Below are 14,411 nucleotides of genomic sequence, written 5' to 3'. Positions count from 1 at the left end.
GAAAAAAAAATGAAAAACAACCAAAGGCATTGCTCTGTTATATTGGAGAGCCTTTAACTGGACTCAGTGAGTGCGCTTCACCCCAATAGACTGTGAAGATAAGAGGACAAAGCTTTCATTTAGACAATTTTCTTCTTCCTGACATACGATAAAGCCACTCTTGACTGCAATTGTCATACTAGGAAATGTAGATCCACAAGACCTGAGAATTCATTTTTCAGTGCAGTATCTAAGAATCTGAATTGCAGAAGCTAACACTGAGAATCAGGAAACAATTTGAGCTCTGCCACTGGAAACTGGGAAAACTAATACATCCTTACCACAGATGTTATTATTACTTAGCAATTAATGGATAGAACACAAAAAAAATTGGGCACAGTTTACTTAACACAATCCATTTTTTCTTCTGAATACTTCAGTCCAGCTCCTTCATCTACTTAGGCACAAAACATCCTTGCAGATTGCATGAACAGCCAGAATAATATTTTCCAGACGTAAAATTAATGGCACTGGGTTTTGGTGTAATGGGTAGGACTGAGACAGACAAAACACCAGTACCTCTTAGAGCCGCTTCTGTTCTAAATTAATCCCCAGGACTTCCTAGGATGTTTGATGCACCCAGAGGGCTATAAAGGTAATTCATCCTTTCCAACTGCTGCTGACTCCAAGGCTGTAGCTGCTCTCAGCAGGATGGAATTTATTTTTCATCAAACAGGAACAACATTTTCAGTTACAGTTTTGCCTACCACAGGACCGCTTAGGGGCTTGATCCTGTGAAGTGGTGATTAATCTCTGCAAGGTGAGAGACTCATCCCAAAGGAATCAAGAAGTAGCTCCACTTGGCATAGAAGAACTTGAAGTTTCAGTTGTGATCTTGCAGGTCTTTTACCAGGCAGATAGTCCATTTTGATGACCAAACTGCATAAAACCTTCCTCGCATCACTGAGCAGGGATACTCATTTGGCCCCAGATCCTGCTACCAAAGTCTCATCAGGCATTTATTCTAGCAACCAAAAGCTATCCATATTACTTCATCGGCAATCTGGAACAGCAAGTATGTACTGCTCATTAGAGACATTTAAGAATGCTGACGGGAAAATAAGACTTTTTTTTTTCTCATTCCTTAGCTTCTTGCCTATCAGAGTTGTTCTTTTCACCATATTGGTAGTTTTCCAATCGCTGGTATGTTCAATATATTTGGAAAAGGGTTTTGGTTGTTTTTTTTTTCTTCTTGAAAGAGTCACTTTGACTGAATTTCACTATAAGCATTTTGATTGCTTACAAAATTATTTTCTTCATGTAATTATTACTTACCTTTCACTGCCCTCCTCAAATTGTTCAACTGCAATAACAGGTTATATTTTCCCATAGCCTGGAAGACCATACACCACAAAACCTTAGAGACACTGTTTGCCTTCTCATTCACCTTGAAGCAGTGTCCCCCACAAACCTGAAGGAAAACTGGACCTTCCCTCTATGCCTATACAAACCTTTACTAACAACTCCTCTTCAACTAACTCACGTCTTCACATTTCATAGACTATTTATACTTTTTTGCCTACAGGTGAATGACATGGTCAGTTTATAGAGCTCAGTAGTTAATCTGCCTTACAGCACCACAAGCTGAGGAAAAGCTATTAATACCCATACTTTTGCATGCATAGTTATATAGATATTAGGCTCCCTAAATGGACACAGCATTACAGAGAAAAGCACGCACTATAGGATGCTGTTGCAGAAAGACTTACAAGAACAGGCTTCCTCCCCAGAGACCCAGAAAGCAGATGGAGAAGACAGTAAGAGCAAGGAAGGCAGCCAGCTGTAAGAGGTGAAGGGAGAAAACTATAATTAGCAGTTTTGAGGGTGCCTCCAGGTGTTACCACCAAATTTAAAGGGCTAGCACTACAAACGCCCTGCTGAAGAAATGTTTCTGTAAGAGAGTAATTTCATTTTCAGAAGTTAGTGTGAACTAAAAATAAGGAAGAAATAGTTGTCAGAGGAGAGAAGAGTGCAGAACTATGTCTGAATGTCATTACACATCCTAAAAAAGTGGTAGTACTGATTCTCAGGATTTATGAAGGTGAACAGGAGACACAGCAGTAAATTCTGTAGGTTGATTTTGTTATGATTACCTCCACTATGAACTTACTTTTTTCTATTATTTTTATTATGGTTATGTTTAGACACTTGAATATGACTTACACTTCTGGGAAAGGCCTGTGGCAAAATCAGTGGCACTACTTCTGCCTCCTGCTTTTTATGGGAAGCCTTCTTCTGTAGGCATGTTCTGAGAATATCTATCAGCAGGGGGAACTGATCATCTGTAGTTGGTCAGGGACTCTCATGTCTATTAGTATAGTTCCTTAGACTTCATATCCCCAAAAAATTCCAACATGTAGAGAACATGGTGAAATCACAGACCTTTGAAATGTCTGTGTCCCTACAGCAAGGTCACAACCAAGTGCTAGTTTTAAATACTTACAATTTGGACTCGTGGTGTCATTCCTGTTGGGGATCTGGCTCAAAAACTGTTCTGGGTCCTAAGAAACTCAAAGACCAAGGCAGAGGGGTGGCTAGTATACAGAGAGTTTGCAGTTAAAACCAGCTTAATCAAATCTACCTCTGTGAATCATGTGGTTTATCAAGTGGCAGTCTACTCCAGGTCATTCATAAAGGTGTTAAACAGGACAGTGCCCAGATGTAGGAAAAGCACCTGATATTCCTTCCCATTTTTGCCATTAATGAGAAAGGGGAAGAAAGCCCCACACCATGTGGCACACCTGACACAATTACTGGCCACCAGAAAAGACTGGAGATATCACAGGTGGGCATTTATAACGAGCTTTACAGCCCCCAGGAGTGACTTTGACCTGCAGCAGCGTCCCTACAACTATGTCTCACACTCCCTGGTGCTTGCTGATCTCTGTTCTGCTCCCAGCTGCATGCCACAGATGAACTCTCCCTAGCAGACAGCTTTACTGGCAGAGCCAGTGTGGCAGCCCAAGAGCGAGTGGAGATGAAGCCTGCAGAAGTGATACAGTCAGGATATACTTCATGCTGCCTTCTGTTCCTACTGCAATAGCTTTCCAGGCTATCCATGATGATCTGCTCTATCATGAAGGTTTTCTGGAAGAGAAAGGTTTTTCCAAAGCAGGCATAGGCCTCTCGTTCTCACGATCCTCTTGCTTTTGCTTATGAATGCAAGGACAGTGATTTGCAATCACAAGAGCACAGAAGAAAAAGCCACTTCTGGCCCAGACCCATTCCCACTCAAGCTCTGTCACCGAATATCCTCTGGGTATCTGGCTGAAGCAGTCTAATCCAGTGAAAAAGGCTATTGGCTTTATGTTTTAATTTAGCCTTCTCGTATGCAGCCACAAAAGAGCCTTTTTCATTTTTAAGTCAGTAGAAAATCACCATTTTGACTCCAGTGTAAAGGATAAAATATCAAAAATATCAGTACCCACCTAAGTAATTTTTTAATGAATTGAGTCCTTTGTCCAACAACAAATGAACTTGTCCCTTTGGCAGAGTAATACAATCTAATCTGTTCTTATTTTTGGATTAATTTCAAAAACTGTCTCTCTGCATTTGAGAGCTTTCTCTTATCCTCTATGTGCAATTCTTCTTTCTTAAAATAAACTTTAAACCCTATTTTTACCTTCCTTTCCAATTTCTGCTTAAGGGAAGATTTCTTACTCTAACAGGCCTAGAGCTAAACTAAGAAATCCTTGCCAATGTGTAGTTTCATTTGCATTTACCTTGCAGAAATATAAATGGTATATTTCTTGTCCTGGCTTGAAGTACACAGGCTCTGAGGTACTCAATCCATGGGTTCTACTCTGATACGTATATTTTTTATCAGCTGGACCATGCCATCCTTTTATCCTGTAGACTTTCAGAAAAGTAGAAGAAAGACATTGGTGTTGTAACATCCTTCTAAAAAAAAATCTAGTGTGTACCCTTGGTTAATACAGGTTTTTAATCTGGAAAGCTTGAGCTCCCTTTTTTCATAATATATAAGAGCTCAAATAATAAACACAAATAAATACATATTTTATGCGTTAAATTATATGAGTCATAAAAGTCTTTTAAAAAAAGACAAAATCTATTTTAAGTCCGTCTACTCTCGTGAACCTTCTTATTTTTCCTGTCACATCACAGTTCATGACAAATTCCTTTGTCTCCTTTTCATGATGTGCAGCTATTTCTGTTTCCGTTCACCCACTGCCAGACTCTGATCTCAGTAACATTGGTGTAATTCCAGTGTAACTCCAGAGTGGCCCCCAGTGTCTGGATGAAAGTCTGATACTCTTGGTTCAATCCAGACAAAACAGTAGTAATGCTTGCTGGCAGAAGGCAGCATTTTTGGGGATTTGACAAGGACTGTGACCAGACTTCAGACTGAGGGCAAACATGTATATCCGTCTGTTGTCAAGACAATCTGCAGTCCCAGGGTCTGTTGGGTTTGGCTGCGGAGGTTCTGCTGTCGGTCCCCTGGGTGGAATCCACGGGGTACGTTCTCAGGACCCTGCACTCCAGCTTTCATTCCCACTGCTGTCTACTGCCGCAGGACCAGCCCCAGCCCCAGTGCACTGTGTGAGAGCTCTCTGGGCCAGATTCTTTCTCTTTGGCACAAGCCCTGTCCTACCCTTAGGCAATCATCTCTTCCAGACAGTGCTCTGCTGTGGGTTGAAGAGATGGCCTGTGCCCTGCACAAGATGAGAACTTTTTCAGAATGCTGCAAGACATCGTAGCATAGACTTACAAACTCCCATTCAAGCTATTTAATTATCTTAGTTACACCCATGAAGACTACAGAAAGTATAAGAACCTTTTTAAAAGAAGTGTAACAAATTATTGTATTACATACATTAAACAACATGCACATTAACTCCAAACCATATCTTTGTGAGCTTTCTGACTCACTGGCGGCACCATCCCATCAGTGCCTAGGGAGCCAAGAGAAACAAAAACAGTTGCACTCTGACTAAGCATCTCACTCTTCAAAGAAGGAGCTACTGCTGGAGAAGACCATCGCCTATTTTTTTCTATGAAAAACTGGAACCTTTAACAAAAGCTAGTGGACCGTGCCTGAATCTGAGTCAATGTCGAGAGGCTGGGCCAAATAATGAAAATCCGTTCTGTTCTGTCCTGTCTTTTCAATCTCATAAAACCCTTCCACTGTAGTAAAATGCTCTTTACTATACCTAAAGGACCAATGATGTTTTTCCTAGTTGACACATCCACAGACATATAGATTTGTCTCATTTACTGTGACCTTTCTTCTTCTGGTATTTCCCCTACTATATTATTTGTGCTCCATGAAAGTCTTTTAAAACACCTCCCTTTACTGACTTATCCGCTGAGACTTGCTTCTACCCAAGCTCTGGATCAGAGTCTATCAAATTAAGAATTACGTTATCTTGACTCCTACACTGTAGTACTTGCATGTCACTGTACTGTTACTGCTCTTCAAATGGTTTTCATAATGAACACAAAAGAATTATTTCCATAATATTCTGTTTCTTTAGTGTATTAAGCGATACTCAGGTAAACACAATACGGTGCTCTAGTTTCCAGTCTGAAGGATAAAACTGTTTCCATTTGAGTTTGGCTATATATACCAGTCCTGCCTCCAGGGTCCTTGCACGATTTGCATTTCCACCTAGATCCTTATTCTCCCTGAGTTTTAACTGAAGTCTGTATCAAACTGTAATTTTTCCATTATGTTTGTTGACCAGATGCTGAATGGACTCCTAATTAGTGAAGAAATTTGAGCTACTCATGTTACTAGTACGTCTATGCCAAATAAAATCAATATTAGAATAATTATATTACCATAACCCAAGAATTTCCTGAACCTGTGGGCTGGTGGAGGAAATCCCAGGCCACTCCACGCAAGTTACCCACATGACTGACATTTCTATTTTTGTGCATGCCACCATAGTGAACAGCAATACCTGACAAGCACTGGCTGCTCTGGCAAACCTCAGAGGGTGGTATTTCTTACCGTGCTCAGTGGACCCATTACTCACCTGGGAATTGCACTCCTTGCATGTTTCAGGTCTGCTCCACAACACCATTTCGTCAATGAAAGGCCTAATACAAACCTATTCCAACAAGTCTGAAAGGGAATGGCAAACTTCACAGGAATGCCCCAAACTCCTGGCCAGGGTCTGAATTCAATATATCAGCTAGGGATTGGACTGTAACCCTCACACTAGGAACCATCTACTCACATGCTAAACAAAAGTTGTGGGACTATGACAGCAGCAAATTCAAAATATTATCAAGCTTGAAGACAGTCAAACTATATGGGTCCTCCTGCTTGCACTGATTATTGCTTGAATATCTATCAAATTACAGCAAGTCATCAAAAGATAGCCAGTGCAACAATTGTTATACCCGCTGCCCTTCAAAAAGTATGACGGACTCCTAAAACCAGAATTACACACATGGCTTGTTACTGGATCCCTTGCTGTTCCTCTGCAAACAGACATCAGTCTGGGAAAACGTCTTTCATTTCTGCTGGCTTTGGAGCTCTTAAACTCTTTGTATGGATACAGGTCTGGCTGCTGCAGCTGGCTGGATTAGGCTCTTGCAATGTGCTCCATACCTTAAATGACTCCACAACCCTGACTGACCGTACTGGTCAGTAGATGACAGCCCAGTTCAGCTCGCAGTGGAAGTCACTGGTGATACGAGTGTTTAGCATCTGCTTTGATTGTCCAGAGACAACATAAACTGCAGTTTTGTTCTCTAAATCCTAGACAGCTTGGACTCTGGTTACATCTTCCACTGAGGTACAACCACCACACCGGTTAATGTGGCCACAGGAGCTGAAGTCCCCACAGTTTAAAATAAAGTGACTTGCCATCATGATGTTGTGATGGCCCCTTGCATTTGCAGTTTATTCCACTTGTTTGAACTGCAATGTCTTGTATCTGTTCACTTTCAAGATAAATTTTGTTTACAGGAATAGCAAATGCAAGACACAGGCTACTATTTATTCCTCACAAATGAGGTACCGTTTAGCTGATTTTATTTCTATAGGAGGCATATCTGAAGACTTCTGGTTTACTTGTCCTGTACCGTGCTTTCAAGTAGAGTACTTGGAAATAAAAGATAAGGACTTTTAAAATGCTTGTAGTAGTTACAAATCAACATAATAAATGGCAGAGTGGTGTCCACACACACGCGCTGCAGATGGGAGAGCACAGCTCCCGGTGCTGTTCAGCTGCACCCTGCAGCACGACCGCACACCCACCCTCACCCTGCCCATCTCCCCTGTGCCTCTTCTCCCAGAGCCAGGACAGGCAGAGCCAGCTTCTCTCCTCCAGCATAAACACACCTTCAGACTCCCAGAGGAGTCTGACAAGGGCTGATCCAAGCAGGGGGGGGGGGGGGGGGGGGGGGGGGGGGAAGAAGGATAACATACCCACGCAGTTGCCGCAATCTGGTAGCCTGTCTCCTGATCTGCACCGTTCTTCCAATTATTACCCAACAGGATCAAATGCTCAGTGCATCCATTACACCCTCCTCTTTTTCTCTGTCCCAGTCCAGGAAATCATCACTATTTAGCACAACATTAGTATGCAAACTCAAGTGTCATTAGAGCTGTCTAAGTAAGGCTGGAGGTACCCAAGTAGCTGCGGGGAGATCCCATGATGACACACAAGAGCTGGGTACTTAAATTCAATATGAAGTGGGGGGCCAAAGTATCCTAAGAATTGAAAATGGTCTTTGGAGACAGCAAATAAAAAAGTCCAACTTTACTCAAAAAAACCCCAAAATATTTTATGGCAGGATAGCAAAAGAGGAACGATCTCTGAAGCGGAAATTAAGATACTGATTAGCACCAATTGTTTCTCATGTAAGCAAGTACAACTTATTTAGGGTCCATACAGTCCCGAGGTAAACCTATGAAAAATGTCAGAGGACTAAATTCATCTCACTTCATTTTAGCTACCTAAAACTTAAATTTCTAGTCTCAGTTGCACAACCCAGTTCTCTGTAGCCGAAAGGGAGACACACAGAAACCTCCAGCTCTGTGTCCTCCCCTTGCTCTCACCTGCCCGCCTGGAAAGGATTGCGTTGCCTCTGTAGACACCTATTTTCCTTAATCAGTTAGACAAGGCACAGGGGCGCCTGGATGCCAAACTTTCAGGTCTATCCGGTTCAGCCAGGTGAACCACGGGGTAAGGGGTAAATTAGGTAGGGGTGCAAAGCGCTGTGCTGCTGGGAGCGGGCAGCCCTGGCTGTGCCCGCAGCCTGCGAGCACTGCTCCTCCCAACCAGCCCTGCCAGCCGAAAGCAAGGGGACACCCCCCAAACCACTGGGCTAGAAGATTTTGAGGGAGCAGGGAACGACTTCAAGCACCACCGAGTAGCCAAGCCAGAGTGACTCCAAAAGTACAACTGAATAGGAATGAGGATTTTTACCTGCGGCCACCAGCATTCTAGCAGGAGCACATTTCCAGTTATAACATGCTCACTTGATGCCTGCACACATTCGGAATATTTTTCCCCCCGAGTGCAGTTTGATCATCACCTTATCCCCATAAAAGTTAAGCAGTCACAATCCCTTCCCAGTGCAACACCCAAGCTAACTTCAGCCTACTTCTGCATTCACAGGCAATCAGACACAAATTCTCATCTGCTTTGCATTCTGCCCTAAGCCAGATAAACATTAGTATAAGAGATGGCAGATTATTGTTAAATAGTCTACTGTTTTGCCATTGAACTGAGTAATGAGGGTAGCCTTGCCTGAATGCTCTCTGACTTTGCACATTTTAATCAAGAATAGAGGTCAACCATGAAAAATTAAAGTTTTCATTTTTCCAGAGCATGTAGTTTATCTTATAATTTAATCAAGATTAACATGCTGCTTTTTATGGCGTAGCATATCATTTGTCACAGAAGGGCGTGATTTCCATTAGGATTTGAGTGACTGAAGACTGTCAGGCCCTCAGTAGATCTTCAAAACCATTTAATGCTTTTGAAAACACCATCAGATATGTTCAAGCCTGCAGACATTTAGTGATTCTGTGATTCTGTGATTCTGTGACATCCTTTCAAAGTTAGGTCCAAACCTCCTAACAAAATAATCAGAGGTAAAGCTAGTTACACAGTATCAAATCAGCAAAGAAGCAAATGAGAAATGCATGAATTAAATGAAGGAACAGAAAACCAGGGCTGCAGCCAAAACAGAAACCAACAAGTGTGTATAAAGAAAGGAAATCAAATGCATCCCTTTCTCAGACAAAATCACACAGTTGCTTTCATTCCCTGTAATTACCTCTGTTGGTTCAGCGCTTCCTGGCTACTTGCACACAGAAAACTAGAGGTCCTGCGCTCTCTTCTTACACCACTTTCAGGGGCAAAAGGGACTGGAAAACTGCCACGTCTGCCTTTCTAAGGCTCTTAGTTCGGTGTCTGCAAAGAAGTTGTGCCACTGGTACATCACATCCTACACATCATTACTCAGTGGCTCTACTCAGTGTACATCTTTGGAGTCACACCAGTCAGGAAGACGAGGGTCAGAATTACACCTTATTTCTCATAGTAGTTATGTTGCAGCTAATTGGAATATACGTCACAGACTTCAAGGAGATAACTGAAAAAGTCAGGAGGTAGCACACTGCAGTGCCTGCTAATGTTTGGGGGGCTTGGATTTTTGCCTCCAAGACCCATTTCACTGCAGTGGCAATGAGTAGTACCATGATGTGCTGTGGGCAATGGCAAGGCTTTGGCAGCATGTCATTCAGCATTCCCATCATGGCTCTTGCTCTCAAATACATGCTGCGGTCATGGCCTCACCGGTCCATGTGCTTCCCACTGAAGTTGGCCAGAGAACCCCCATTGCAGGCTCACAGCTGGCAAGAAGAGTCCTTCAGCAAAACAAGTAACGTTATCTGTATCCCTGCTCATAATCCTATTCCCTGTGGACACATAGGACTACACATGAAGCATGAAGGTACACAGGCACCCAGTGGTAAGGCAGCATAATTGGAAGGGAGACTGCTTTTCTACATTCTTGTTCTTGCTTCCAAACAAGCAGTAAACCAACTCTGGGATCCCTTGCAAAGATTGCATGAAGCAGAATGAATCAGGAAAGTCTGCAAAAGCATCTAGGCTTCCTTACCCTCCAATTCATGACTACTGGCTCCAATACCCCACCATTGAAGTAACCAGCTGAGAATTAGCTTACCTGGTTGGCAGCTAAAATCTTTTTGCATATCTCACAGCTCACTTAGGGATAGGGATCAGGTGTTTTCTGTCTCATTTATGATTTCAGCCTCTTCCTCCTGTTCTTGTGACTGCTCTCCTATAGAACAGGCTGCCTCTTCTGATTCTTTCTCCTGCTCCCTCTTGGGGGAAGCTTCTTCATCCCTTATTAAACAAGTTGACTTCCACTTCCATTGTTTCTTTTTAGTTATAGGGGAAACTGATATAGTGTCTGTTTTAGCCACGGTATCTGTTGGTATGTTTTCCCTCTCTTCTCCCTGAGGGTACTGCCTAATATTAGGCGGTGTTTGGTAGATGCTGGCCAGGGCCCAGCACAGTGTGGTAAATTGTGCCTCTTCAGAGTAGCCACGGCATTTTTTTTCAAACATTCTGTCACTTCATCAGGATCCTGCTGATGTTCAGGAGTGAAGTTCCAGACCATTGGTGCAGGACTCTTAGGTGTTGCTATACTGCAAATGCTGATGCTTTTTAATAGTGCCAGAGCACCAGAATAACCTTTCTCCCATCTGAAAAATGCTAGGCCAGTCCCAATCTGCAGAGGCAGCAGAGTTCAGCCAACACAAGGCAGGAGCCTTGACCTCATAGCAACCTGATACTGACACACATGCAACCAAAGCCCCCTGCAATAAGTGGTAAATGAAAGAAGGGGATGGCACAGATTCAAATTAATAATATCCAGTGTAGCTTATAAGGTAGTTCTGGGGCTTGAGAAGCCAGCTGTGAAGGGCTCTAGCCCAAAGTCAGGAACACAGGGCTTGAAAGCACCATTTGGACAAGAGGCACCAATCCGCTGGCAGTTCTGAGTAGCCAAAAAAGGGATATTTTGCACTATCCGTCCAGTTCAGAGGCCACCTAGTCTGCAAACACATCCCAACCCTCTCTACAAGATCAAGGTACTTAAGTCACAAAAAACATTCAAACCTCACTTTGAAAGCTACAGTGGCCCTGCCTCATGACGTGCTGTGTTTGTCCTATGTAACACCCAGAAACCAACGTGTAATTGCATCTTTTTGGATACAAAAGTTAGAAAGACTATCTTCTCCAGCTGAAGTTTCCTCTAGTGGAAAGATGCATCTAGGAACAGCGCTGGGATGGGCAGTTGTAGCTCTTGGATGGAGATGATGCATTCTAGGGCTGGAGCAGTGTGGATCTGATCCCTTCCTAGGACTGCCAAAATTGCAATAGGTTCTTCCTGTTCCCTGTCTGGCCATGACTGTGAGAGGCTGAGAGCTGAGTCTGTAAGCAGTGTTCTGCACAAAGCACTTGGGTTTTGGGATGGATTGATAGCTACTGTGATTTAAGATGTTGTGTGGCTTCACACATACAGTTGGTAAAGCTCCTCTTCGTTTTCCCGGTAGTCAAATATAAATCACATCCAGGGCCGTATTGCATCCACCTTGAGAAATCAGCAACGTATCCTTCTACTAATAAAGTGCAACGTTAACAGCATCTTCATAGCGGTCATCTCTTTGCCCTGCACCTTACTTGATCCATTACACATCAAACTCAGCGCTACCTGGATGAAATACATGGCTGGCTCCTGTTGGAGATAACAGTCCAAGGATGATGCTGTGAACAACTCACATCCTTGGTAGCTGAGGCATGAAATGGGTCCCTGAACAGATGATGTGCCTTTAGCACTGGAAAAGCATCGCACCACATCCATACAGTGACTCAGTCAGATAGGACCAATACTGTGGAAAGACATTTCCTCTCTGCAGGCTGTGCTGCAGAAGCTGTGCAAGGAACTGGCACAATCACTCTGGCTCCATCACCCCACAGCGGTTTCACCCTGAGGACGAGAAGGCTGCCCAACAGGTGGAGATGAAGCCAGACTCTCCGCAGCAGTTCACAAAGAATAGCAACAGATCAAGAAGAGACATCAGAGAGACAGCCATTCCTCTGGAGAAGCAGAAGACTGCAGATCCATCCAAGGGTACCGAGAGAGCTGGTGGAGGAGCTTGCCAAAACGCTCTCCATCATTTATCAACAGTCCTGGTTAACGGGGGAGGTCCCGGATAACTGGAGGCTTGCCAACATGACACCCATCTACAAGACGGGCCAGAAGGAGGATCCAGAGAACTACAGGCCTGTCAGCCTGACCTCGGTGCCGGGGAAGATTATTGAGGGTGCTCAGAGGGCATGTGCAGGAAAACCAAGGGATGAGGCCCAGCCAGCACGGGTTCATGAAAGGCAGGTCCTGCTTGACCAACCTGATCTCCTTCTATGACCAGGTGACCCGCCTAAGGGATGAGGGAAAGGCTGTGGATGTTGTTTGCCTGGACTTTAGTAAAGCCTTCGACACTGTCTCCCACAGTATTCTCCTGGAGAAGCTGGCGACTCGTGGCTTAGACAGGTGCACTCTTCTCTGGGTAAAAAACTGGCTGGATGGCCAAGCCCAGAGAGTTGTGGTGAATGGAGTTAAATCCAGTTGGCGGCCGGTCACAAGCGGAGTCCCCCAGGGCTCAGTTTTGGGGCCGGACTTGTTTAATATATTTATCGATGATCTGGATAAGGGGATTGAGTGTTCCCTCAGCAAGTTTGCGGATGACACCAAGTTGGGCGGGAGTGTTGATCTCCTCGAGGGTCAGAAGGCTCTGCAGAGGGATCTGGACAGGCTGGATCGATGGGCCCAGGCCAATTGTATGAGGTTCAACAAGGCCAAGTGCCGGGTCCTGCACTTGGGTCACAACAACCCCATGCAATGCTACAGGCTTGGGGACGAGTCGCTGGAAAGCTGCCCCGCAGAAAAGGACCTGGGGGTGTTGATTGACAGCCGGCTGAAGATGAGCCAGCAGTGTGCCCAGGTGGCCAAGAAGGCCAACGGCATCCTGGCCTGTATCAGAAACAGTGTGGCCAGAAGGAGAAGGGAGGTGATCGTGCCCCTGTACTCGGCACTGGTGAGGCCGCGCCTCAAATGCTGTGTTCAGTTTTGGCCCCTCACTACGAGAAGGACATTGAGGTGCTGGAGTGTATCCAGAGAAGGGCGACGAAGCTGGTGAGGGGTCTGGAGCACAAGTCTTATGAGGAGCGGCTGAGGGAGCTGGGGTTGTTCAGTCTGGAGAAGAGGAGGCTGAGGGGAGACCTCATCGCTCTCTACAGTTACCTGAAAGGGGGTTGCAGAGAGGTGGGTGTTGGTCTCTTCTCCCAAGTGACTAGCAACAGGACAAGAGGAAATGGCCTCAAGTTGCACCAGGCGAGGTTCAGGCTGGATATTAGGAAAAATTTCTTTACTGAGAGAGTGGTGAGACACTGGAATAAGCTGCCCAGGGAAGTGGTGGAGTCACCCTCCCTGGAGGCGTTCAAGGAACGTGTGGACGAGGCATTGTGGGACATGATTTAGTGGGCATGGTGGTGTTGGGTTGATGGTTGGACTTGATGATCTTACAGGTCTTTTCCAACCTTAGTGATTCTGTGATTCTAGGAAGAAGTGCTGGCCTTCAGCATTAAGGCCCCTTCTAGCTGCTCCGTTAGTTCCTTTCAAGATTGTGCAATAAAAAAATAAAAAAAACAATAAATACTGAATGTTAATGAAGACAGGCTTTATTACTTTTTCTCTATCACTCTTTTTTGGTCAACTTAAGTCCATCTTCGACATTTTTTTCAAGTAGCCAACACCTAAAAAAACCAATGAGCCTATATTAATTTGATATTTGTTTTATAATTAATCAGAACCATATCTACAAAAATCTTCACATTTCTATAAAAGGTCATGTTACCAACTCAGTTGAATTGCGTGTTTGGATGTAATGTATGGTTACCTCAACCGAAGCCTATCTAAACTACCTCAGTTATCTAAATTGGCACATACTCCTTTAATTAACAGATGGAAAAACCCTTGTAAGCGAATACAAGCTATCAAAGACATCCAAATGCCTTTCTGCTTCTGTCACTCTAAGAAGCTTAAACCCAGCCAGGGGACTTGTGAACCATGGGAATAACCAAAATCATGTTTTAAAAAATTGATATTCAGGTTTTAGTAAAGCTACTTTCAAGTTATATGTGAAAATAGAAAAGCCTTGTTGAGTTGGTCTTTAAAATTTTCAACCCAAGAAACACTAATACACATGAAAGTAATTTATTCTGTTAACTAGCAATCTCTCTCCTTTAGTGTGAGGACTTGTCTGAAGTCTGGGTGTCTACTAGTGTGGTTACACTATG

The sequence above is a fragment of the Gavia stellata genome, chromosome 2, assembly GCF_030936135.1.
Source record: "Gavia stellata isolate bGavSte3 chromosome 2, bGavSte3.hap2, whole genome shotgun sequence".
NCBI lineage: Eukaryota > Metazoa > Chordata > Aves > Gaviiformes > Gaviidae > Gavia > Gavia stellata.
This window is presented reverse-complemented; position numbering follows the sequence as displayed.